This window comes from Hibiscus syriacus, unplaced genomic scaffold, assembly GCF_006381635.1.
Source record: "Hibiscus syriacus cultivar Baekdansim isolate YM2019G1 unplaced genomic scaffold, ASM638163v2 tig00111458_pilon, whole genome shotgun sequence".
In the NCBI taxonomy this organism is placed as follows: Eukaryota; Viridiplantae; Streptophyta; class Magnoliopsida; order Malvales; family Malvaceae; genus Hibiscus; species Hibiscus syriacus.
Window position 1 is genome coordinate 979,177 of NW_024063097.1, and position 27,659 is coordinate 1,006,835.

The 27,659-nt window shown below is 31.6% G+C and overlaps 1 pseudogene; it reads right to left on the bottom strand.

Moving 5' to 3' along the window:
• Positions 1–24,585: 24,585 nt before the first annotated feature.
• Positions 24,586–26,207, bottom strand: LOC120163526 (annotated as a pseudogene).
• Positions 26,208–27,659: the final 1,452 nt, after the last annotated feature.

Below are 27,659 nucleotides of genomic sequence, written 5' to 3' on the forward strand. Positions count from 1 at the left end.
TCCTTCGGGTGGGCCCAGAACTAGGCTTTGACTTAAATAAATGTGTTAGAGCCGCTACCGATCATTTATTTTTTAAAAATAAAAATTTAGGTTGATCGGACACCTTGTTTTATTCTCTTACCTTATTTGTGTCTTACCAAAAGTATGTCAAGTTCGGGAGTCGGTTACAGTCAAGAAAGGATTAGCACCCTTATAATGCCCTTTCGGTACTAATTTAATTTCCAGTTATCTTAATTAGGAAAATTGCAAGTTAAATTAAAAGTAAAAATTATATCCAAATTACTTACCTCTGATCCCTTAAAAAGTGCCCCTAAAAGGTTAAAAATGTGTTAGATTTGAAAAATAAAATGGTGAATTGATCAAAAAGAAAACAAAACAAAAGTTAAATTATAATACTTTAAACAGAAAAAGAAATACATATATACAGGCTGAGAAATAAATCGAAATAAAGTCAACAAAATGAGAAATAGAAATAAATAAAACAAAAACAGATCACACATATTGAAAACACAAAGTGATAAAAAAAAGATGATGTATAGAAAAAAAAGGTTAATTAAACTGAAAATAGAAAAATACCAATTGCAGGATTAAGTACAAACAAAGACAAAAAAAAAAGTTAATTAAATTAAAACAAAAATAAAAGAAATAATAAAAATAAATAATAAATAAATATATCGGATCAAGAACTCATAAAATATAATGGCCTTAAAATATAATTAAATAAAAACATGAATTAAATAAAGAAGGGACCAAATTGAAAAAAAAATAAAGTGAGTGGTTAATTTAAAAGGAAAACATAATTAAAATTAAATTAAAAGCACAAAATGGGCTTTGAAAGTAACTCCGGGACTAGCGCTACAATTAAACCTAACCCACGACAAAACGCGCGGATCCTCAGAGGATTCGAGTGGATTTTCGGGTCAGCTATAAAACCCAACATTTCATAAACAACTTTCATTTTCTTCCCCTCCCCCAAAATCGATCAAAACAAAAAAAAAATCATCTGAAATGTTCTTCACCAATGAATAACACATGGTCGGTGTTCATATAGAACCCAGATTCAAGTAGTGCTCTGTCGCCGGCTGCCGTTTATCGACAGAGAAACCCTCTTCTTTTTACACCATTTGAAAGCCTTTCCCTTCTTCTTTCCAAATATCCTCACCTTTTTTACAAAACAGCCTCAAGGAGAACTAGATCTACGAAAGATCTTTCACATGCCCTCCTCCGATTATCGGTTTTATCTTTCATGGAGGGTTTTCGAGCTAAAAAAAAGAAAAAATAAACAACAAAAGACCCAAAATCGAAACCAAAAACCTCAAGAATCGGACAAAGAAAGGTAAAAAATAATACCTTTTTTATTGATGTTTTCGCTCGAGATTACAAGTACTTTCCTTACTTCGATATCCCCCTTTTTAGTTTAACTTTACATGCATTTATAGCCTTAGGAAATCCACGATTATCGGTTAACTTAGAGTCCTATTTTGACTGAAATGTGATTTTGGTTTTATGTTTTTGATTCCCACAATAGCTTTGAAACTTTCGGTACGTGGGTTGTTGTTGCTAGAATGAGGACTCTCCAAGAGTCCTCAAGCTGACCGACGGTTCATCCTTGATCGAGAGACGTGCGGCACTAAAACCCTAAAATCTTACATATGTAGACTGTTGGATTGGTTCAAATCCAATGGATCTAGTGATGCGGTGTTGATATCAGAAGGGTAAAACCCTAAGATCTTGCACATATAGACCGTTAGAATGGTTCAGATTCAACGGATCTGGTGATGCAACGTTGATATCAAAAGGGTAAAACCCTAAATACGTCTGGACTCACATGGATGGGTTTGCTTGTCGGGCTCCTGTGCTTTATGCTCCAACATACCCTCATTCTGGTCTTGGACTTGGACCTTGGACTCCCTGTTGGACTGAATAACACAAAAGAAAAAAAAATAAAATAAAAATATAACAAATAAAATATAATAAACCATAATATAAATATAATATATATAATATAATACTATAATATAATATATGTACAATATAATATATAATATACATATTACACACATACATATATATATATATATTCAAATATGTTTTTCAAAAAAATATATATTATATTTGTTTTCGAAAAATGTTTTCAAAACTATATATTATATATATTTTCAAAAAAAACGTTTTCAAAAATTATATATATGTTTTTTAAAAACTATATATCATATATGTTTTCAAAGAGATTTTCAAACTATATATTATACATATTTTCAAAAATGTTTTCAAAACTATGTTTTTAAAAACTATGTATTATATATATTATATGTATAAACACTAGACGAAAATGAGTGACTACAGCCTCAATAGCCCAATGTGGCACTGTAGGCTCAATAAAGATTAGGGTGTTACAATATATATATATATGAATTGAAATAGGTTTATATATTTAAAAAAATATCAAACTCTATTAAATATATATTTATATGATAGAGCCTTATTTAAATTGTTAAACTTTATTAATATATATTTACTTGATAGAACTTAATCTAAGTTAGATAAGTTCTTATATTTAAAAGAAATATAATTATCAAAACTACAAAATTCTTTTAAAATATAATATTAAGTCTAAGATAAGATATATTTCATAAAATCTAATTTGAGATGTATTAAGTTTTTAAATGTTATTTAAAGACATAAGATACAACAATCAGATTATGCATTTGGTGTTAAAACTCTCTAATAATTAGATAATCAAAATTATTTGTTAAAACTAACTTAACTATAATAATTAGATAATCAAAATTATTTGTTAAAACTAACTTAACTACGTCAAGGTCGTGACGCTATTGTGACGGCATAGAATTGACATATTATAAAAGAAATCGAATTTAAAAAATTAAATTTATTATTTTGGATTAAAAAATTTTAAACAAAAAAATAATATTCTTAGATCTTCTTCATGATTGCTTCTCATATTTGAATCTCTAAATAAAATGACCGAATTAATTTTGCTACTACGCTATAGGATGTTAACATGAGCGGAGTCTGTATGTTTCGCTGGAACAGCTTTCAGAAAGAATTACATTCTTGAAAAACATTTTTCATAAAATATTTTCCTATGTTTGAATGTTACAGTGTAAAATATTTTCCATTGTTTAATCAATTTTTTAAAACAATTTTCAAAATCCATCGTTTAAACGAACATATATATTTCCATGGATTTTTTTTATTTTTTAGTTTAATATGTTAATTTTGTTGTAATAAAATTTTAAATATAAAGCACAATGTTTTATTTCTATAAGTATGTCAAATTAAATTTGCAGATAATATGAATAATTTATGTTAATTATGTATTTATAAATACATTGTTTTAGATTTGGAGTCTTCATAATGCATTTCATCCCTTTAAAAAAATAATTCTTATTCATTATCATTTTAAATGTTAACTTATTGAAAATAATTTATGTTAATTGATGTAATTTTAATAATTTATTGAAAATATATGCTTCTTTCGTACATACACTAAAAAGAATAAATATTCATACAGTGTTTTACCAATCAAAATATATAAATAATACTACATAACGTTGAAACAATAATCTTGTAAAACTGTATAAATTATTGATCACATTAAAATATTAATATTATCCAACCATAATAAGAAAATAATATTTTAGCTTTTGACTACATCAAATATTGTAAAAATTAAATATTATGCTACAAAAGAGTCTTTTCATATTACATCAAATATAATAATTAATAAACAAATAATGTAACTATTATGTAAGACTTCTGATGCAGTTCTATTTTGAGGATAACAAGGATAGGATAACAAGGAGGTTAACAAGTGTATAATATTTATGGAAGCACAAGGAAAATTTATGGAGTTATGGACATAATGCTTCCTAACTGTAGTTATTAGAAAATAAAGAATAGTTAAAGAACAAAGAGAGAGCAAAATATGAATCAATACAGCAAAAAAATATATATAAATAAAAAAATCAACTAAACTTTTGATTAAATAAAACAAATTCAGAACATGACAGCTGCGAATATTGTATAGCTTTGAGTAGTTCTACAGTTCAATCCAATAATTACCAATGCATATATTAACGCTCTAAATACTAGGGAAAAAATTGAAAATTTTGATCATTCTTATCTTGTAGATATATACATACAACATAATGATTTACTAACATTCACTCTTGAATCAATTAAAATTGATTTACATTCACAACTTATCTAACATATAAACAACCAATCACAATTTATCTGATATTGTAACAACATAATGCAATAACCCAAACTACTTTCTAAGCCACTAAAATCTACTCGGATGACTACCAAAAGTTAATTTTGACATTCACCTAAACACATTCCTCAGCAACTCTAATTTTACACAATTGAAATCTTGCATTTTTCTAACCAAATAATATATGTTAAAGAATAACATAATTTTTTTCATAAACAGTAAGCACATATTCTACAGTTCTTCGTCTGTTTTTCTTTTATTTAGTAAAATTCTTTCCTTTGTATTGTAAAGACAAATCAAAGATAAAGGTGGGGCATAACATGAAAATATGGATTGTTTAACTGCTAGATTTTCGCCATACAATAAGTAAAACATTGAGGAATAATCAGCTCTGAATGACCTAGTAAAACAAGGTATCATGATGTCTACAAACACAATAATCCTAGGTTGTTCTACTCTATAATTTTTTCTAACTTAATAGTATACAAACACAATAGTCTGGATTTGGAGCTCTTCTTCTTTGCACATAGATATATCTCAGTCTGATGCCCACAAATATAAACACCATTTCATTAGTTTTAAGTTTAGGTGTTTCTTCAGTTTTATTTCACTGGGTACAGTTTAAGAACTTCTTTTATGATTGATTTACGAAGAGCAGAAAGAAGGAAAAGTTCGTAGCTATTTTGCTTAGTTTTTTGGGGCAAATTTTGTTGGTTTTAAGTTTGTAAGATATAATAATCACTACATTTAGCTGCCCTCTCCTAAATTCCAAAAATAAATCATTGAAAAGGGTAAAAAACCAACCATTGATAACAGATATATAATGTATAAATTGACAGAAATCATAACATCAAACGTAAACTTTTTCAAAAGAGAGACACCAATAACAGCAAACATCAAACCATTATTAAGGGAAAGTATCAGAAAGAAGATACACCAATAAGTGCTATTGTGAAGACATGTTTAAATTAAACACAAGACCATGAACGGTTAACCATCTTCTCCATCAATGGCAACTATGCAAAGCTGAAACAATATTTGAGGTTTCAGGGTAAATATGTTCAATACAAACAAGAGATTTAAATGAGGAAACTAAATTAGTCAATTGAGTGGTAGTCCAAAGGCAACGGTGAATGGCTTCAGACACACAACTCGACCAAACTGAACCATTGCTAGAGCAACCAAACATAACAAAAGAATAAAAATTGGGGTGAAAATAACTTCTCAACTTAGCCGAATACAAAGAACTAAGTCCCCTACGATCATAACTTCCTACTATTCTCTTTTTCGATTTTCACTTATTAAATTATTCTTTTTTTTTTAGTTTGAAAATTCTAAAATCATAGAACTGCCCAAAGCTTCGGTATATATTGGATAACAATATGCAATTTGAATGATAGAATTGTGCAGAAACAACTCCGAACTATAACTTGAAAGGAAAGTGTTGGTTTTACAGCTTCGAACTATAGCTTGAAAGGAAAACTTTAGTTCTATACCTCTGAAATAGTTCTACAATTTGGTATGCAATTCAAATTCAAATTGGCATACAACTCCGAATTAAAATTCGAAGGAAAGTAGTATAACCATAAAACAAATTCAAATTGCATATGAATAACAAAACAAATTCTAGAACTATAGAACGACCTAGAAACAACTGTGAACTAACGTTTTCCTTTACTTCTTCCATGTAGCCAACCGGAAGTAGAGAAGAAGGTTACGGAGTTAGAGACTGAAAAGATTGAGACTGTTTGTGACGAGATCTGAGGGAGAATAAATCAGAAATTACAAAGGGATAAGATTTATTGTGGTTACATATGACCTGAGAAGATGAAGGATCGCCTGAATAACCATCGCTGATGAAAGGAGGTGATGATGTTTGTACAGAGGATTTTGAGTGCAAGAGCTTTGAAGGCTGACATGGGTTGTAAAATGACTTGCCGTTTTTCACTTGGTAAGTTGTTTTACGGTAGAAAAGGAAGTATTTTCGTTTGACAGTAAGGTGGTGTTCGATTTTGAAAATGTGTAGTTTGCCGATCACATTTATAAGTATATGTAGTAAAAGAGGTAAATTAAAAGTTTGTAGTATGTAAGAAGAAGAATATTTTTAACGTCTGCAGTATGTAAGAAGAAGATTATTTTTAATTTCTGCAGACTATTAAAATAAACTGAAATATAAATAAACTGATCTTTTAATAAATTTAACAAGTATTTTATAACTTTTTAAATTTTATTGACGAAAATGATCATTTATATATAACTCAACGATATTTAATATATTTTATTTGAAAAAATATATTAAATAAATATTATACGAATTTTATTATTATAAATTACTTCTACGGAATATTAGATTTTAGTTTTAATATTATATGTCATTTTAAAAATTATTATTAAATCAATCGATAATGAAATCAATTTGATTTAAATTCAATCTGTTTGTTTCGGTTTAAGTAATTGTTAAAAAAATTATATTTTAATTCTCAATTATTATCGATTCACAAATATATCAATACTCGATTTTATAATATCATTTAAATCGTCTTAATTTATTCGAGTGGTACAATCCAATTTTAATAACATCAAAAAATATATATAATATATACTTCATATAATATACATCAATTAGTATTTTTCTATTTAGAAAAAATATATTATTTGTTTTTTATTTATTTATTCTGTATAAAGGGATTTTCGAACTTTACCAGAATTAAATGATAAGAATCAGATTTTTCAATAGTGTGAATATTTTTTATTAAAACATTTATTTTATCTTTTAATGCTAATAATTGTATGTCCTCGTGATTTTCTAAGTTTTTATATATAAAAAAAAGTTTACTAAGTTTAATTGTATAATATTTTTTATTAAGTTTAATATATTTTTTCAAATAAAGTATATTAGATATCGTTGAGTTATATAAAAATGATCATTTTTGTCAATAAAGTTTAAAAATTATAAAATACTTATTAAATTTATTAAAAGATTATAAAATTATTAATAAATTTATTTAAATACTATAAAATAATTATTATATTATCGAAATTTTATAATTTATTACAACATTATAGTGACTATTTTGTAATAATTCATTAAATTTAATGATATTTTATAATTTTTATAAAATTAATAGCAAAAATGGTTCTTTGAAGAGGTTAGAAGACGTCAGCAGACATAAGGCCACGTCTGCGCCGCGCAGATCACGCGCAAACGTTAGAAGAGCTTCTGTCTTCTAAAAAACAAACGGTCTATGAAGCTCAATGTCTGCGCGTGGTCTGTGCAGTACAGACATAAAAGCTTTGAAGACCTTAAACAGTGAAAACAAACACCACCTAAGAGTGCGTTTGGTTCAAGGCTAATTTTTTTTTTTTGAAATTATATTTTCTTGTTTGATTTACATAAAAATTATTAATAGGTATTAAACAATTCTTAATAGTAGTATCTTTTAATTAAAATAGTGTGAATATCATTATCTCTAAATTTTTAGGTATTAAACATTTCTCATTACTCTAGATAAAAATATTCATAGATTAATAAATTCTTTTTATAATGATCTTTTTTTATTTTTATTTTTTTGTAATATACTCAAAACTATAAATATAATAATAATATAAAAAGAGTTTAATTTAATAAAATATTAATATTATTTATAATTTTATGAGGTAAAAAATAATATGATTGTAAAAAAATTATTTAAAATAATCTATGATTTTAAGTTATTAGGAAATAGATCTTATACATTGAAAAATAATATCATTGTCTACTTAAGATCATAATATTATTTTTTCATATTATATTATATTTTATATAAATAAATGGGATGCTTATAAAAATTATTTAAATATATAAGTTTAATACACTATTTATATATTAAATATATTTTTTCTCAAAAGTTAATAGTATAACGATTAAAATATTTCTATGAATTTTCATTCAAATATTTTTAATTTAATATTAAAGTTTAATTTTTTTTAAAACAATATACCATAAGGATAATTTAGTAAAATATATATCAAGTAATATTATATTCCTCCAACCAAACATTGTAATTTTATATTCCTACTAAATAAATCAAACAAAGTAATACAACATTTTCATATTAATGTTACATTCTAGTAATGTTATTCTCAAAGATAATCTTCAATAATGTTATTCCCAAAAATAATCTTACATTCTGTGAACTAAACGTAACTTAAAAGGTTTTCAATTAACTTATTAGTGTTTCATGAAACAAACACAAGAAAATTAAGAAAAAAAATTAGTTGACCTTATTCTCATATGTAATGGGATAAGGGGAGGTATGATAGTAAGTTGCCCCCAACGCCAGGTTGAGAGTAGCTTCCGTGAGAGACCTCCAATTATAAATTGCCCATCGTAAGACTCGATCCACGATCACAAGATTAAGAGCCTTGCGCTCTACCAACTGAGCTGGATAGACAATTCAAAAAAATTAAGAAAACGTTTTTCTAAAAAGTTTTCTATCAAACAAACAGACCTTAAGATACATGCACACAGTTAATGCATTGTTTCCCCCAACTTATTAAACCTTCTAAAAGACTTAATGCATCGTTTCCCCCAACTTATTAAACCTTCTAAAAGACATAAATGTCTGAATAGATATTTATTTTATTTGTAAGAAAAAGCGTTATTGTAAGAATAAATTAGAAATTAATATTAATTTAAAATATAATTGTTTGATGGTGATATTTGGATAATAAAACCCTCCCCCAATATTTTGGCTATTTGACTAAACTGATAGGCCTTTAATGAATATTTACCTTTTTGGTATCGTTTAATATATATTTTTCGAAGTGGTATCTTTTCGGCTGAGCTGGCGAAAGGCGCTTCCCCGGGGACGTGTTTTACCTGTGTTTTCGCTGAGTTGGATGCCACGTGTGGAAGGCGCATCCTCGGGGACGCGCCTTCACTGACTCGACTGCCTCGTGTGGAAATCACATCCCCGGGGACGCGCCTTCCATTAAATGCCATAAATGCTCCATCCGTTTTCCCTAACTACCCCCTCCTCCCTTATATAAACCCCCTCAACCCTCCCTCATTCTTTATACCAAAATCATATTCTCCTCTCTTATATAACTCAAATTCTCCAACTAATTTGAGTTTTAAATTTGTTATTAGTGGTAAGAAATTTATTTTTATGTTAGTATTTTTTTAAATAGTTATTATATTTTATATTAATATATTTATGTAAATATTATTTTTTTTATTAAAATAATATTTATATAATTATTATTTATTTAGAATTATTAATTTTTTTTTACTAATTATATTGTTTTGTCTACAGTTATAATGGAAAACGAAATGCTGTTGCGATTGGATATTGATCATATCTCCAGACATTTTAGCATTTATATAATTTGTAAAACTAGATTAAATATGTAAGTCTTGAAGATTAAATATGTAATTATACTAATTTATTAACTTATGCATCAATATTTTCGTTAAATATTGATAAGAGATGACTAGATTGATAACATTTAAATAATTAACTAATAAAATTAATAGATCGATAATCAAAATAAAAAATAATAATATAACCATATGTGTAATATTATAATTTCATACATTTTTCTTATAAATATAATAAAGTCAAAACTGGTTTTCATATATTGTTATATCATATTAATGTAGATAATTCACTCTACCTTTAACACACATTAACAAAATACATTTGATAATTCTTACATTATAATCGAAACACTTTACATAATATATTATTAATTTATAATAATAATAAAAATAAAATATTTATTATTAAACAAAATACGTGGCAGTCGAACTGGCGAAAGACGCGTTCTCGGGGATGCGCCTTTCACACGTAACATCAACTCAACGAAAACACGTAAAGCGCGTCCTCGGAGACGCGCCTTTCGCAGCTAAACCGAAAGAGTGCTATTTCAGAAAATATATATTAAACGGTGCCAAAAGATAAATATGAGTTAAATAACCTAATATTTTGAGGTCATTTGCTGACCTTTTGGGTCGTTGCAAAGCCTATATCTTAGAATGTAGTGTTGGGTGGTGGTAGTGGTGGTGGAGAAACGTCTAGAACCACATGTGTGGTTACAGGCTACAGCTAGCTGTGTACATTCCACAGGCTCTAAAGCTTACGTTAAAATTCGACCTGGAAATTATTGCTTTAATTGTTAACTTTAAAAAGGTTTTAATCCTAATATTTTATTTTATGATAAATTTTTTATATGTTGTTAAGGGGCACTTCAATTATATAACAATAATAATTTTAAAGAGAAAACAAAAGGGTCCAAGCCAGGAGGCAACTCCAGTGAATATAATTACAAGTACTTTTAAAAAATAATGCATATAACTAAAAGTAGTTTAAAAGAATGCATATAAATATATTTCTGTGGGCTTTGAAAGGCTTAGGTGCAATTGCAAATCAATCAAATTGGTACGTTTATGTTGAAAGAAATATAAACAAAGTGGGTTGGTGAGAAAAAGATTTTATAAAAGGAAGAGAAGAGAAATTTGATTTTGAAAAGATGGAGACAGCTGGTTCGCAATTGTATGAGTAAGCTGACGTAGCAGTTGTACTGTGTGGTCCATACCCTCAGACTTTGGGGTTCTCACTCATCCCTTCCCCCAACGCATTCTCATCCTTATTGAAACTAGTGTTTTTTTTTTCTAAAGGTTAATTAATTTAAATATCATAAACTTTTAAGCGTTTAAGTATTTATATATCTAATATTTTAATTTTATCAATTTTAACATTAATATTTATATTTAAGTATAATTATATCATTCTATCGATAATATTTTAACAGAATAACAACATAAAAACAATATACAGTGATGTGATGTTGTTAATATTAATATCTTATCTAAACGATGTCGTTTTAATATTTCTATTTTAATATTTAAAAAATCTAAAATAACATCATTTTATTTGAAACCTAATTTTCTTATGAATTAAACTCAAATTTTTTCATTATTCTTTTTTCCATGTTTTTTTGGCAACCTAACAGAAGAACTTAGATGTATATTTTATGCAATAATTAAAGAGTTAATTAAGTTTTGCATTTGGTTAACTACTCACTGTCGCGCGTTAGATATTTTAACTGCCTTAATTTCTAGCGTTTTCTCAAAAAAAAAAAATTACCAGTGATCGGTATATTTACTGATTTAATACCGTTCAGATTATATTTTTCGATCTAACATCCTTTGCAGTAAGGCACGCATGTGATTCTGACATGGATTACACGTGGAAATGGCGGGGTAGGTTGATAATTAAGGGTATAGCGTGCCGCAAGGGCCGCGTCTTACATGTGATTCTGACACGCATCAGAAAGGCGCAGCCCCTGCGGCGCTATACCCTTAATTACCATCTTACCCCCACCCTTTCACACCCATCCCTCCCTATAAATACCCCAATTCTCAATCATTTTCATCACACCAAATCCTCTCAACTTCTCTTAAATACTCTTATATTTCTTATTAAGGTATATTTTATTATATTTAGTATTTTTTAGTAATTTATTTAATTATTTTAATTGTTTAATATTTTATTTAATTAAATTTTTTTGCATATATAAAATGGAAGGCGGTATACTTTGGTTGGATGAAAATCATATATCTCGACACTTTGCTGATACGGTAACATTTTAACGTTTTAATTTAATTTATTTATTTATTTATTTATTTAATGCTTGATTATTAGTTTAAAAATTAATTTGTGTAATTATTTATATTTTAGGAGAGAAACCGTATATTATATCATTTTATTAAGAACCTTAAGTTAGTTATACCTACTCGTGTAATGTCGTATTTAGTAGAGGTTGGATTCGGTCACCTAGGTAGATATCAGGTCACTGTAAGATAGAACCAGACCTTATTTCTGCCTTGGTAGAGCGGTAGAGGCCAGAGACCCACACATTCCATCTTCGTGCGGAGAGTGCACGATCAGCTTGAGGATGTTTTTATGCACCTGGGGCTTCCGGTGGATGGAGGTGTGATATCAGGGATAGCTTCCGGTTCTTGGACTACTTTGTGTCGGGTTAGTCTAGGACGTGTCCCGGAAAATTTTAACAGTGGACGTATACCGTTAAATTGGTTAGATGCCAATTTTCGGGAGTTGAGCGAGGACGCGTCTGACGATGAAGTTAAACAGTATGCACGGGCATACATACTGCAACTGATAGGAGGGTTGCTGATGCCGGAAAATCGCGCAACCAAGTTCACTGTATGTGGTTGCAACATCTTAGCGACTTTCATCTGGCTGGATCACTCAGTTGGGGCTCGGTAGTTTGGCTTGCCTGTACAGAGAGATGTGTCGAGCTATTGACTACAGCGTAATACTATCGACGGATGTCCCCTGTTGCTGCAGTCTTGAGCATGATATTGATTGCCCTTTTTATGTCCCGTTGTCAAGAACCCATTCATATTTCCGCTACTCCTGAGGTAATTATAAAACTAATTTTGTATATTAATAATTTTATACAGTGAATAAGAAATTATTTTTCTTGAATAGGTGGTCTACTGATATGAAAAATCATCAGGAGCTACCTAATGATTTAGAAAAATTAGGGTGTTAATCGATCAGAAGGTTGGCACACATGTATGAATTTTAATGTTTAAAAATCGATTTTAGATTATAGTTATATAATTAGATTATTATTTTGATAAAAATTATATATATTTGTTTTAGTTTGAATGGGTGTCATATTCTACTGATGATGTGAGGGCGGTGATCCCACTTAAGTTGAGGGCCCGTCAGATGTTTGGATGGCGATGGTCCCCTTGATCTGTTATGCGACCGTCGAGTGGCACTCCGCTGATCGCGTGCTCTGGCAATTTGGTTGTTTTCAACCAATTCCGGATGCACCTCGCAATATGGACGAGTTGCATAGCATAGATAGACGCGCAAGATAGATACAGATTGGTTGGTGAGGCATCATGCGTGGGTCGTGTTGTGGGAAGATCGACATCGGCACCTTTCCAGTAGAGAGCCCATTTTTGATGACCCCTTGATGGTTGATGATGGTTATTACGAGTGGTTCAACAGTAACGGTAAACTGTTTCTGCTTCCCGAGGATGCACGAGGGCATACCTTTCCGCAACGTCGACAGAGACGTTCACCGATATAGCACCATCGTCTCCCGACTCGTGGACGGAGAGCAGGTGCTTCTGGTTCATCCTCAGCTGCACCAGCAGGATCTTCACAGCAGCCACAACTATATGAAATCAACACAGCAACAGCTATATGGGAGCTTGCTTTTACCATGGGCATGATGGCTTGGCATATCACTTCAGAGTCCAAGTTGGGATGATCTTGGTTGACCCCTCAAGCACAACATGTGTGAGGACCGTTGTATACTGTTAGTTCCCATCTGTTGTTTTTCCTCTTCCTTTTCGATACGCGAACCATCCAATTATATCTGTTTTCGCGTCGGGAACAGTAGCATACATATTTTTCTGTTGTGGAGCGGTTGACTCTCGATTGAACAGAATTACGGATATTGTAATTTTATATAGCCATCGTCGCTTCTTCTTTGCTTGAAAACTCCATGCCTAAATATAACTCACCATTATTTATTTATGAGTAATATCCATAGTCACCGAGATGAGGCATATCCGCAAATTCTGGCCCATACGTTGCACCATAATCAGCTTCATACATGTGTGCTGGAGGGTCAGTTTGTGTCACATTTGCTGGAACTTCATCCACATCATCATCGGAGTTGAATTGCGGTGATTTTGGGTGAATAAATAGTCCAGTCTCAGTACCATCCGCACCAGGCTCACGAAGCGGTTCTTCTGGTGGAGATGATAATTCATCCATGCTCTCCACATTTAGGTCGAAGAACCTACTACTTGCACGCATTCCCCTTGAACTGGAAGGCATATCGACATTCAGATCGAAAAAGCTCGCAGTCGAATGCCTCCCCCTAGAGCTTGAAGTCATCGTATCAAATGGAAACTGTACAGATGGTTGTGTCGATGGCATCTCCATATTAAGGTCAAACGGATTTGCAGATGAATGTCTTCCCCTTAAACTGGACGCGATGTTGCCATACGGATTGTTCGTCGACCCACCTTGGTACATATCGTAAGGAGTTGCGGATGAATGTCTCCCCATTATGGAATTAAAATCATTACACATTATTGTTGTCGGGCTATCAACTTGATCAACTTGTTCAGCCAGCCCATAGTGGGAGCTTAATGATTGACCTCGAACGGCACGCACTTGAATAAAATTTGCATACATCTCAATATTGGTGTCTGAATAATTACTTTGAGCTTCAAAATCATTTCAATATCATCATTGTTCAAAAGTTTGAACGTTGTATTAGTTAATGGCAACAATGATGTTGGAAATTTGCACTGCAACGACGGCATTCTTCTACTACTTCCAACATGAATCTTCCTCGAAATCTTCGTTATCAGCTCCTCAAGAGTTATGTTTCTTTTCAATGATATTTTAACACGCTCATTTAATACGAAAACAACACCGATTTCATCTTCTCAAATTTCACCATCATAATAAATAATAGCTGAAAATCACGCCATTCTTTGAGTTTAAAAGTACGGTAATATTATATCTGCAAAAAAAACAACTGAAACAATGTTGATTAATAAATAATATATGAACGAAAATATAACAAAATAATTTTTTTACACATAAACGTAAATAATTTAAATAATATAATTTTATATTATTACCTGTACCGCAAAACTATTTCGACGTATATTCTCATTTTCTAATTTTACAAATACAGAAATTAATTGACAACAATTAGTATAATATTTTTTCAAATAATCATAATAAACAATAAATATAATAAAAAAAATTTATCACAAAATTACCTTATAACGAAAAATCGCACGAACTTCTGAATAAAATATGAGAAAATTGTCAGAATTATTGACTCGTTGACGAAATTGTTGTATTAATTTATAAGTTGAGAGGAGAGATGTGAGGAACTTAACCCGGGGAGAAGGGTATTTATAGCCGAGAAAAGTTGTAACAATTATACAAGGCTCGGTACCTGCCCATCGCTATATATAATTATAAAGGTCAGGCGCAGTCCTTAGCCCGCGCTATACCCTACGTGGCATAAGGCACGCCCCAGGGGTCGCGCTATACCCACTTGTAATTCATGTCAGCATAAGACGCGTTGCAGGGGGCGTCTTACCTCACATGGCGCCAAATCAGCGTATAACGCGCTGCAGGGGACGCGCCTTACTGCAAAGGGTGTTAGATCGAGAAATATAATCTGACCGGTGTTAGATCGGTAAATATACTGGTTACCGGTGATTTTTTAGGAAAAATACCTTAATTTCTCTCTAAAAAAATAAATATTCTTTCCAGCTATTAAGTGAAGTGAAAGAAAAAACCGTTAAGCTCAACCGCAATGAAAGAAGAGAGGAACGCATACGAAGATTTTGATGGCTTTGAAAACTGATTGTTAACACTATTCGATTGGTTACTGAATCATATTCGCAACATTAGAATTGAAGCCAAGTATTCAGCAATGGTTTTGACATCAGCGGAAATTATTGTTTTTAAGACGAAAATGAATTGATTTTCGTTCCCCCTTCTTAGTTGCTATTTTTGTTCGTAATGTTGCTTTGAAAGAAGAAGAGATCGAGTAAAGAGGTAAAAGAAATGGAGTCTCGGATGGATCATTACGAGATCATGGAGCAGATCAGCCGTGCTGCTTCGGTGCTGTTATTCTCGTTCATCATAAATCCGATAAGAAAAAGTATTATTTTCCTACTTTCTTACATTATTGTTTTTCAGTAAAGTGTGCCTTCAATGTGTTGAATTTCTGGTAACCATCTGTTTGGTTGCTAAGAAAACAATGGAAAAAGAGATGAAGACGAGGAGGAAGAAGAGATAAAAATATAATGAAAATTTTAGTCCATAAGAAAATTATGGTTCAAGTAAAATTATGGTTAAAATAAAACGAAATTATTTTGAGTCTTTTAAATATTAAAATAAAAATGTCAAAATGATGTTATTTAGATGAGACATCTACGTTAATGATGTCACGATATGTCGTTGTCATGTTATTATCTCATTAAATATTAACGGCAGAGTAACATAATTATATTTAACATAAACATTAAAACTAAAATTAATAAAATTAAAACGTTTGTGGTATAATCGAGTCAGCGTTTAAAAGTTTATGGTATTTGAAGTAATTAACCATTTTTTAATATGTGACTTATTTCTACTATTATTACGCAATTATATTATTCGTTTATATAATAAATAAATACTTTAATTATATCATCTTTTTATTTAAATATTTAATTTTTTGTCAAAATAAGTTCTTAAAACTATTCTTTCATTGAAATAAGTATTTAAAATATTTTTTATAAATAGTTATGTAATTATTTAATTTTTTTATTTAAGCATTATTCTTTAATTAATGTCATGTGTCAATTTTTTTAAAAATTTAGATAAAAAAAAGTTTGAACTATTTGGGTACCTATTTTGATATAAAATGCTTTAGGTATTTATTTTGATCAAAAAGATAATTTTAAGTATTTATTTAGACAAAAAATACTTTAAGTACTTAAATGAAAAATAAATATATTTAAGTACTTATTTGTGATATAAGCCTATATTATATGTGAGTATTCGATCAAGTCAAATATTTTTTTCTGAGTTATTCAAATTAATGAATTATATTTTATAATTTAAATTTTATTTTAACGTTTTTAATCAAATCAAATTTATAAAATTCGAATATGGTTAAGTTTGCTAAGATTTGCGGAAGCTTGAATCGATAACCAAAAGGGTTCTCTAAGGGTCGGTTTTTGTGTTTAGGGAGTAAGGAGATTGAAAGATAGAAAATTACACAGCGATTTATAGTGGTTTGACTTCTCAACCAAGTCTACATCCACTACCTTAGCTCCTCACCAAGGATTTTCCAACAAATTCACTAATTTGTTCTTTCTTTTTCAATGACAAAGAGATAACCTTTACAAACTCCCTAGTTTTTCACGGGATAAACTAGAACATTTCCCTATCTTTTCACGGGATCAGCTAGAACATTTCCCCTTTACAATGAAAGGAAATGTAAACAATAAAACCTCTCTAAGTAGGTGTTTATAAGAATTAAGCTCATTAGAACAATATTTACAAGAGAGAATTAAAATAAGAATGAAAAACTTCTTCTCTTGTGTTTGAATGCTTGGATAGTTGTTCTCTTATTTCTTCAAGTGTCCTCAGCTTATATTTAAAGCTTGGAATGTGTTTGAAGTCATATCTATCCGTTGGGGCTGTTTTGGAGCCGTTTGGGGATGATTTTTCTGCAAAACAAGGTTGTCCATAACAGGGGGGTATCGATACTACCTTTGTTAAATTCAAATTAAACTAGTCATTGCTAGGCGTTGCATCCAAGGGGTATTGATACCCAGGCAGAGGTATCGGTACCCAGGGTATTGATACTCATAGGGGTATCGGTACCCTTTTTGCATTCAATGTTTGAGCAGTCATAGGGGTATTGATACCCAGGTAGGGGTATCGGTACCCAGGGTATGGATACCCTTTGAAGGGGTATCAATACCCATTTGTATTTTTGCTCAAATTCGAATTTAATGAACTTTGAATTATTTTTGAAACCTTTTGAGAACTTTGAATAAATTAAATTCAAGTCTAAAAGCATTTTGCCTTAAATTTGTTATATGAAACATAGTTAAACAATCTCTCCCTTTTTGATATAACAAAACATTTGAAAAATTATTTTCGGTAAAACTCCCCCTTAATTAAATGTTTAATGAAAAAGATATCAATTGTTTATAAAAGGATACCAATTGTTAAAAAGATACCAATTGTTGGAAAATATATGAAAATGTTAAGTTCCCCCTTTTTCATTAAGAAATTGAATTTTTCAAACCATACTTCTCCCCCTTTTTGTTATATAAAAAATAATTCAACCTTTAAAGTTCAAAATAATTTTGGAGAGTAAGTGGTAAATTTGACATTTTTAAAAAAATCATTTGAAAAATCAAAGTTTCCCTTTAAAACTAGCATTCCAAACAAAATTTAGCTTTAGAGATCTTGACACTTAAACCAAATTGAATTTCAAAAAAGAATAACAAACATGTTAGTAACACATGAAATTCAATATATCCAAGTCTAAAATACTTTATGAAATACCAATAGTTGAAATTAAGTGCATATGCATAAAGTTTTCCAAAAATGTTATGCATTCGAAAAATTTGATATCAATTGTTAGAGAGATATCTATTACATTTAAAACACATGTATAAACATTCAAATTTAGCTCAAAAATTTTTAAAAAAATTGATATCAATTGTTAGAGAGATATCATTTGTAACATGCTCAACCCATACCCGACCCGGATACGAGTCCAGGATGTCACATTGACTATCAAAAACAATATTCTTAAAAACCGATAAAACATTTGGACTTATATTATTAAAATACGATAATATACATATATTAATACAAGTCTATCAAAATACTCAGAGCATACACAACTTGACCCTTTAATTACATGCCAACATTCATTTACATAACAAAATGACCTACTGATTAAGTTGCCTCTGATCTGGTAGTTGCAGGAGTAATGTTGTCCAGCTGCTTAACCTGTCTGTCTACTTTCTCGGATCCAACGTGAGAAACACTCACACGCTAAGTCATCGACTTAGTGAGGCAATGTAATAATAATAACAAGGAAATGTAATGAAAATGTCATAATAAGATGAAATGAGATGAAACCGTATACTTAATCAATGCAATTTATATCACCATGTTCCTTACCTATAAGCATATTACATTAACATTCATGAATTTGTATTCATAAGTTTATTGGCCCATGATACCATACTGAGAACCTAAGGTATGTGAGTACTGTGAGGTTGTGCACTGTGTTGTCACCACAGCTCGTATAAATGCACCGAAGTGCAATGTAGAATTGCACCGAAGTGCCGCGTAGAATTGCACCGTAGTGCCATATAAGATGTCCCTAAGGACCACGTAGAAAATTTCTTAAGAATCATATACATATGCCAATGACCAAATATGTGTCTCAAAAGACCTCATACATGTTCCAAAGAATACATATATGTCCCGAAAGACCGCGTAGACCCTCTATTCTTGGCATGCCAACTATACCTATAGTTTCATCTACATAACATGGGCTTTTCCCAATTTATATAGTATACCACATAGACATGTCATTTCCTTACCTTCATCACATGGCTCATATAACTTTGCTTACAGATTCATTTAAAACATGTTATATAATGCACATAGTATGAATTCATATCATGCTTTACAATATGAAATGAATCATGCATCAATGTATTGAATCTAGACTTCTCACAAGTCTAGAACTGAATATCCCACTATAATCATATTATGCATATGCACTCACCTATATTTCCTTGTTTTTTACTCGATCGATCTTACTGAGCAATTGTTCTGGAACTGGTTTAGGCTCTGTATTTACATAGTAATTCATTGATAATTATTAGTATACTAATTAATATATTCTAAACTATCATTTCTTAGGCTAAAAGAAAAGCTATTTTTATCTCTTAACAAAGGTATGTATCGATGCACTCTACAGTGTATCGATGCACTCCTTAATGGGTGCATCAATGCACTACCTGTGCATCGGTACACAAATTACATTCGATGTTTTCTTCTTAAGGGGGTGCATCGATGCACTCCTTATACATCGATGCACTAATGGCATTCAATGTTCATTTATTTGAGAGTGCATCACACAATCCAAAATTGTTATTTTGAGCACGAAATTCTCTTTATAATCCTCTCAACACTTCATAATTCACCTCCTTTTATATCCCTAACTTGCATACACTTACTTAAACTAATTATTATCCATTTAATACCTCTAAAACTTAAAAATTCAATCCTCCACATAGAATTTAAGAATCTTACTCAAATTCCAACATGTTCTAATTTTAATTTTAACAGCTCATACTACTTAATTAGCTTGATGACAAGTCAAATCCAACTTCCAATTCTTATTATGAACTCTATTCCAAGATTTCATTCAATGGCTCTTAACCTTTAATCTCCCCTAACTTCACCATCCTTTGATTTTAGGATAACCTAAGCTTTCCTTAAGCTTAGTTATCATCTAATGATTAATAAGCAACCTTAAATTCATCAAAAATTTGATCAACAAGAAAACTCACCTTTAGCTTGGCTTCACGGTGGAGAAGAAGAGTGAACAAGAAGAGAAATCTGGAAACTTTGGTTCTCTGCAATAGCTTCCACGTGGGAATAAATATCATCAACTAAGATTTATTTATTTTCCTTGTTAAAAGACTCATTTACCCTTTTAGTTCCCCCTTCTTTGCTAATTGATCCTACACCAAACATTTCAATCAATTCTTTGAACTTTTCAATTTATCCAATTTGATCATTGAATTTTTAAATCTCACAATTTAATCACTAACCCGGTATGGAGGATGTTACAAATCTCCATCCCTCAAGAAAATTCGTCCTCGAATTTTCATTGCACGAACAGATGGGGGTATTGAAATAACATATCCTCTTCACGTTCCCACGTTGCTTCCTCTACTTTTTGATTTCTCCAAAGAACTTTGAACAACGGAACCATTTTATTTCTCAATTGTTTGACTTCGTGATCTAATATTTGTATTGGTTCCTCTTCATAGGTCAAATCAGGTTGAACTTCTACTTGTTCTGGTGCAACAATGTGAGAGGGATCGGACCTATATCTTCGTAACATGGACACATAGAAAACATTATGGATTTTCTCCATTTCTGGTGGCAAAGATAACTGATATGCCACTGGTCCTATTCTTTTAACAATTTCATATGGTCCGATGAATCTAAGACATAGCTTTCCTTTCCGACCAAATCGTAATATTTTTTTTCCATTGTGATACCTTCAGAAACACTTTATCCCCAATTTCAAATTCAATCTCTTTTCTTTTAAGGTCAGAATAGGACTTTTGCCGATCAAATGCTACTTTTAGGTTTTGTTGAATTTCCCGAACTTTCTCTTCCATATGTTGAATCAAATCTGGACCAAGTACACTTCGATCTTTGAGCTCATACCAGTTTAATGGCATACGACATTTCCTCCCATATAACGCCTTATAGGGTGCCATTTTGATACTGGACTGATAACTATTGTTGTAAGCGAACTCCGCCAGTGGTAAATATTTCTCCCACGACCCTTAAAACTCAATTACACATGCTCGTAACATATCTTCCAATATTTAGATTGGAATGTGTTTGAAGTCATATATAGTCGTTGGGGATGTTTTGGAGCTGTTTGGGGATGATTTTTCTGCAAACAAGGCTATCCATAACAGGGGGTATCAGTACTACCTTTGTTAAATTCAAATTAAACTAGCCGTTGCAGCCAGGGGGTATTGATACCCAGGTAGGGGTTTCGGTACCCAGGGTATGGATACCCATAGGGGTATCGATACTCTTATTGCATTCTATGTTTGAGCAATCATAGGGGTATTGATACCTAGGCAGGGGTATCGGTACCCAGGGTATGGATACCCTTTGAAAGGGTATCAGCACCCATTTGCATTTTTGCTCAAATTCGAATTTAATTGACTTTGAATTATTTTTGAAACCTTTTGAGAATTTTGAATAAATTCAATTCAAGTCCAAAAATATTTTGCCTTAAATTTGTTATATCGAAACATAGTTCAACAAAGTTACTTAAGTTAATGTTTAAATTAAGGTGAACTATATGTTTAGTACCCTAATAATCATTTTTATTTCATTTTGGTCATCCAAATAATTTTTTTTTAAAATATATCTAAGTCACACGTCGTTAAAAATTAATAATAACATTAACATGTCAACATAAGATAATGTCGCATCATTATTGAAAAAATAAAAAAATGACACGTCAACAACTTTGTTAATTTTTTAACTGAGTGACCAAAATGAAACAAAAACATAATTTTAAGTATAATTTTGAAAAAAATTTAGATGACCAAAATTGAACAACAGTGATAGTTAAAGTAATACATTTTTAATTTACCTTTAAATTTAATTATAAATATTTATAATATTACGATATTATTTTATTCTAATTTATATAATTTTCTATAAAATTATATGGTATATAAATATAAAATTTTATTTTTTTTCATATGCAATATATATGTATCGTATCATGCATAATTAAAAGATGAGAAAATAACCTCAGTGACCAAAAATCCTAGATAATATACGATTTTGACCAACTTTTTTTGGATTTGCGAAAATGACCAACAAAATCGCAATGCGATCTCTAATTCGCATTGCGATCTCCACTATCGCAAATTCGCGTTGCATTTTGCGTTGCGATAGTTGAAAATCGCAACGCGATCTCCACTATCGCAAATTCGCGTTGCATTTCGCGTTGCGATAGTTGAAAATCGCGTTGCGATTTTCCATTTCGTGTTGCGATTTTCCATTTCGTGTTGCAATAGTTGAAAATCGCGTTGCGATTTTCCATTTCGCGTTGCGATAGTCTACAATTGTCGTTGCGATAGTCTACAGTTGTTGTTGCGATTTTCCAAATTCGTTGTGATAGTTAAAAAAAAGATTTTGTTTCTTAAGAATTTTCTCTAAAAAGATAGTATCCGCGCGGACGTGTCGAAAACACGTATTACCACGACCACGACCACGACCACGACCACGACCACGACCACGACCCGAGACGAGACGGACGGCGGCAGCGGCGGTGCGCGAGAGTCCCCTTGTTCTCTATCATTCAACAAGGAAGTGAGAAAGCCAAGCCTTAAATACCATTCCCAATAGTATTTCCAATACAATATGGGATTGAGCATTACCAACACTTGTTTCCAATACAATGTGATTATTCAGGAAACAATTAACAATCATGCACCTTAAAACAACTGAATCAGCAACCAATTGCATTAGTATTATACGATTAAATATGTCATAATTAAAAGTCAATCTACAATCAATAGCGATTATTGCAATTTTAAGCAAAACATTCAAAAATAATATCACTATTTAAGGCTCAATCCCACATAGTATTGGAACAAGTGTTGGTAATGCTCAAATCCTACATAGTATTGGAAATACTATTGGGAATGGTATTTAAGGCTTGGTTTTCCCACTTCCTTGTTGAGTGATAGAGAACAAGGGGGACTCTCGCGCGCCGCCGCCGCCGTCTGTCTCGGGTCGGGTCGGGTCGGGTCGTGGTCGTGGTCGTGGTCGTGATCGTGGTCGTGGTCGTGGTAATACGTGTCTTCGACACGTCCGCGCGGATACTATCTTTTTAGAGAAACAAAATCTTTTTTTTAACTATCACAACGAATTTGGAAAATCGCAACGACAACTGTAGATTATCGCAACGAATTTGGAAAATCGCAACGACTATCGCAACGCGAGCAACGCAAAATGAAAATCGCAACGCGATTTTCAACTATCACAACGCGAAATGCAACGCGAATTTGCGATAGTGGAGATCGCAATGCGAATTAGAGATCGCATTGCGATTTTGTTGGTCATTTTCGTAAATCCAAAAAAAATTGGTCAAAATCGTATATTATCTGGATTTTTGGTTACTGAGGTTATTTTCTCTTAAAAGATTTGACACAAACTTAAAAATTAATTTATTAATTACTAAAAAAATTAATATTTTAATTATATTTTGTAACATAAATTTAATTTATTTTTATCCTCTAGTTCCAAGATTTTACCTTGATTAATATTGATCAATTCGGTTCGTACACTTGATTTTAGTAGATAAGCATCTCAGCGAAGATTTTCTACATACAAAAAGACAATGACAGATGCAAAGCTTCCTCACGGTGGGCACGTGCTTATCCTATAATCTGAGTTTTTTTATATTAAATGTTCATTTTATTATGAGTGACCCTTCTGAAATTTTATTTGTGCTTATCTCATACAAAAAATTTTAATAATTAATGTTGTGCACACTCTCAAAAATATTTTTGGATCTACTGCTACAAAATAACTCAAACTTAAAACTTTGTTTAAATAATATTAAATTATTTATCACAAGAGTCAATATTGTATGTAAAATTATTTTTTAAAATCAAATTAAATTTATAAAATTACGAATTATATTAAAATTTTTAATATTAAATAAAAAAATGAGTGGAGTACACCCCTACATGCAACATCTTTGACTGAGGTCTAAAATCAGCCAATTGCGCCGCCAGCCAAGATTTACCGGTGGATGGATAAGTATGAATATTTGCCCGCTTTACTATGATCATTATATTCTGGCCATAACCAAATGAATTTGGACACGTCAACTGGCAAAAGATGATGTTATTTTGTTTTGGATTTCGGATACAAACAATGTTTAAATGGAAAATAATGTGATACACTTGAATAATCGCTTTATTTATCCACCTCATACTTGACATGTACGTATTAACAATATACACAATCGGTAGAGTCGAACTGCAGATAACAAACAAACTATGTACCAACTTAATTCTTCAAGCTCTTCCACAAAGAAGAGCACTTTCTCCTTGCAAACCCAACCTTCCTCTTCCTCAAATCATAAACCACTTCGAAACCCTGTTGTTGATAATTCCCAAGCGTAGCCCACCGCTCAACTCCTCCTCATCGCCACCGTTCATCAACATCATACACCCCACATTCCTCTTCTTCCCAACTCCATCACCACCGTCAATGAATTCATAAAAGTAATTCCTCCTGGGCATAACCACACCCGATCCGTTCCCCGCGAAATGAAACGTAATCCCGGGTACTTTGGCTACCTTGTCGTAAAAATAACACGGACCCAACCCCGTTGTCTCTTCCACCTGACTCGCCCTCTCGTAAAAACGTCCTACTCGGTGATCGAACTCAGCCACCACTGACTCATATAAACTCGCCGGTAACATAGTGAAAGTTGTCCCGGAATCCACCACCATCCCTCCGCTCCCCCTCCTGTCGACCCTCTTCAAATTCTCCGGCGCCGGAATAATCCTTTTCCCGACGGAGATTCCCTCCAACCCCACGGAGTAAAAATAAGGATGTTTAGGATTTGAAAGCATATTCGTGTAAACGAACTCCACTATTTCATTACCAAACTGCTTTTCTTTGTCCTCGTATCGACCAAGAATCAGCGGACTCGGTCTCCTGACTTTGTCGGAATCGAACGAATGGGAGATTAAGCAGTAGGAGAATCTGTTACCGAGTTGAGGAGACACCGAGGAAAGCTGAGCTGGCAAAGAGAGCCGCCCGAAACCGAACCCGGCTACACCAACCGGTTCGCCCAAGGTGGTGTGGGCACAACCGAAAGTGAAGTTTCGAACGGAGAGGGAGTTGGGGAGAGTTATAGAGTCTTTATAAAGACGGGCGATTAAGCTGCCGTCGCCGTACGCATAGTAAAACGGAGGACAAGGGTAGGCGTTGCAATCAGACATTTCGATGGAGTCGAGTGGACAACGGGCAATGGTGCAAAGGTCGGAGGAATGGAGGGAAGAGTGAGCGGCGGAGCAGGCGGAGGATTTGCATGGGACGGCGGTGGCGGAGGCGGAGAGATTAAGAGGAGGGGACAGTGGTGGGGCTTTTGATTCGCAGAGAATGCATTCGAACGGGGAACAAGGAAGCCAGACGAGGTCGCTGCCTGTATCGAGGTAAAGCGAAATAGTCGGGGAAGAAGGGGAGCCGAGAGTAAAGGAGAGAGTGTAGTCACTACCGGGAGAAAGGGGGAGTGGGACTTGCTTGTGGCGGTGGCGGAATCGGGCGGCAGAGCGGGCTAAGGTGGCTTTGAGCAGATGGTGTTGGGTTTTGAATTGGGTTCTGGATAATGAATGAGTTAAAGGAAGAAACACCATCTCCGAAGTTGAAACTGTAAGCCACCACCATGTTGAAAACAGTAGCCAGTAAAGCAAGCAAAGAGGAGAAACCATCATGGCTTCAAAATTGCAGCAGAAACAGGCTTCTGTCAGCTTGTTCTATAAAATAGGGGAAGGGTGTTTTTATTTGGGGAAGGGTCTTGTGTTTTCCTCTCTATATCAATTCAGCTTATAAAATAGGTGATTCTTAATGAAAGCTGGCCATTCTTAATAAACTCTTACTAATCAAGTAATCTTATTTGTGCTCCACTTTAGATTAGAATGGACATATCTTTCGTTAAATTGATTTTTGACTTCTTTAATTCCTTCAAATTTAAGACTTAACCTTCCTATTTTAATCACATTTGATTCTTTATTTTTATAATATCATAATCAGTTCAAATAGTTAATTGTTTGTTATAAAGGTTAAATAACCGACATATTTTTTCCCTTTAAACCATCTCTTACAACTAGTTAGTATTATTTTATATGATTTGACTATAAAATTTGATTCATTTCTATTAAAAATTTATGAATTTAAAATTGTCAAATTCAATTGAAATAAAAATTTGAAGTTAAAATCATGTTTGAAAAATTTTAACCTCGAAATATTTTAGATATTAATTTAAACTTGATATTTGACTCGAAAAATTTACGAGTTATATAAAATATATTAAAAAATATAGCTCAAATGAATCAGAATGGTATAAAACTCATCACTTTCAAATGTATCACCTCCATGTGACAAATTTCACATATACTATAATAAATAATCCTAATTCTAGAGTAATTCTTAACCATCATTACTTTTTATTTTTAAATTTTTTCAGCCTATATTATTTCCATAATTTTGCCAAAAATGAGTCCGCTAAAATTTCCACAATATGGGAATTTAAAATTCAAAATTCTATACAATTAGACAAAAAAAAAAGGAATACACGTAGTGTTGTTTCCTTTTCGTTTTTTGTTTGTAATCGACTATAAGTGAATTTCAAATTAAGCATAAGGTTTTCCTTTTCCGAAAGAAGTATAATAAAATGGTGTACACAGCTTTAGTGGAGATATATAAGGAAGTATTATTTCTCCTTATAACTTAATATTATGTTAGGTGCAGGTGGATGAGAGGATAAGATGAGAGGTTTGATGTATTTGAGACTCCGAGTTAAGATAAAATTGTACTCTTCCTTTAACTCGTTTTCTAAATTTGTCATTGAAATGCCTCCTAGTAATTCAGATGATGACGTGATTCCAAACGATATATAGGGTTGGATAAAAGGGTTTTAATTAGGAGTGATCATAAGTTAGGTTGGATTTTTAATTTATTTAAATATGATCTAATTGTTTAGATCATAATCTGTATCTGATTCTACTCATAATTACTTTTTAATGATAAAAATAAGGATATTGTTGAAAAAAATAATATAGAGAGAAATATTATTATAATTATTCTAAATATATAAAAGATAATTATAATATTATTTTTAATCGGATTGAGTCGAACTCTAAACTCGAACCAGTTTCAACCCAACCCGAATCCTAGTTAAAAAGTTCAACTCGATCGAATCAATTCAAAATTCATCAAATTTAGATCATATACTAATCTCT